This window comes from Anneissia japonica, unplaced genomic scaffold, assembly GCF_011630105.1.
Source record: "Anneissia japonica isolate Jap-2015-1 unplaced genomic scaffold, ASM1163010v1 scaffold5118_len1365_cov114, whole genome shotgun sequence".
In the NCBI taxonomy this organism is placed as follows: domain Eukaryota; kingdom Metazoa; phylum Echinodermata; class Crinoidea; order Comatulida; family Comatulidae; genus Anneissia; species Anneissia japonica.
The window spans coordinates 1-1,352 of NW_022704146.1; the positions used below are offsets into that span (position 1 = coordinate 1).

Below are 1,352 nucleotides of genomic sequence, written 5' to 3' on the forward strand. Positions count from 1 at the left end.
TTAAAATAACTAAAATAAAACTGAGAAATTGGGTTATGAATTTAGAATTAAATAATACAATAAAAAATTTCAACTAAACGAGTAAAAGAAATGAAATATTTTGTTTTGGTAAGATGGTTTTCTCCTTTTGATTATCTCCGTTTATTTAATCGTGTGCTGGGCAATAAAGACAGAGGTGCGAGGATTGAAACCTCTCTCTTCTAAGCATTTTGTTGTTTTTAATTATATGTTTTTAACGCTTTAAGTTAAAATCATAATATTTTTTTTACCAGATGAACGTCGTCTCACAGTGAAAAGAAAGAGTGGCGCAGCGAAAGCGTGCTGGGCCCATAACCCAGAGGTCCGAGGATCGAAACCTCGCTCTGCTAATCGTTGGTTGTTTTTGTTTTTTCATTTTACAACAAATCAATACTTTAAAACTTATATCATTTTCCGAAATTAAATGCGTTTCGATTATTTAATAACATCAAACTTTGAGAACACAAGAAATATCATGATTTCTTGTCGGTTACCCTGTTTTCGTCGTTTTCTGCAACTGCAATCAAAAGATACAAAAAGGATGTATAAGCTACTCCCGTGTGGTCTAGTGGTTAGGATTCGTGGTTTTCACCCACGCGGCCCGGGTTCGATTCCCGGCACGGGAAAGCAATTTCTTTAGGTATTCTCACTTACGATCGAATGAAGTATTACGGTGTCGTTAGATGTATAATCTGATAAAACTCTCAATAAATTAATATAAGCTATATAATAATGTCCAATTTATTTTTTTTTATTTAATTTCTTTTTGAACATCGACGCCTTTAGATCGGAGGCACTAAAGGGTGGTGCGTTAAACTTGAATATATTACAATGTGTCACTTAATTACTGTAAAATTAATACTAATAAAATATAATTAATACAAACTTTAAAATAACTAAAACAAAACTGAGAAATTAGGTAATGAAATTAAAATTAAATAACGCTTTAAGTTAAAATTATAATATTTTTTACCAGATGAACGTCATCTTACAGTGAAAAGCAGAGTGGCGCAGCGGAAGCGTGCTGGGCCCATAACCCAGAGGTCCGAGGATCGAAACCTCGCTCTGCTAATCGTTCTTTGTTTTTGTTGTTTGTTTTTTCATTTTACAACAAATCCATACTTTTAAAATTATATCATTTTCCGAAATTAAATGCGTTTCGATTATTTAATAACATCAAACTTTGAGAACATAAGAAACATCATGATTTCTTGTCGGTTACCCTGTTTTCGTCGTTTTCTGCAACTGCAATCAAAAGCTACAAAAAGTATGTATAAGCCACTCCCGTGTGGTCTAGTGGTTAGGATTCGTGGTTTTCACCCACGCGGCCCGGG

General features: G+C 33.7%; 2 non-coding genes across 2 annotated transcripts; both read left to right on the forward strand.

Annotated features, from left to right (window-relative positions):
* Positions 1-572: 572 nt before the first annotated feature.
* On the forward strand, positions 573-644 carry Trnae-uuc. The gene has a single exon. It is a non-coding gene; the product is annotated as a tRNA-Glu (tRNA).
* A 373-nt stretch (positions 645-1,017) lies between these two features.
* On the forward strand, positions 1,018-1,089 carry Trnam-cau. Its single transcript has one exon. It is a non-coding gene; the product is annotated as a tRNA-Met (tRNA).
* Positions 1,090-1,352: the final 263 nt, after the last annotated feature.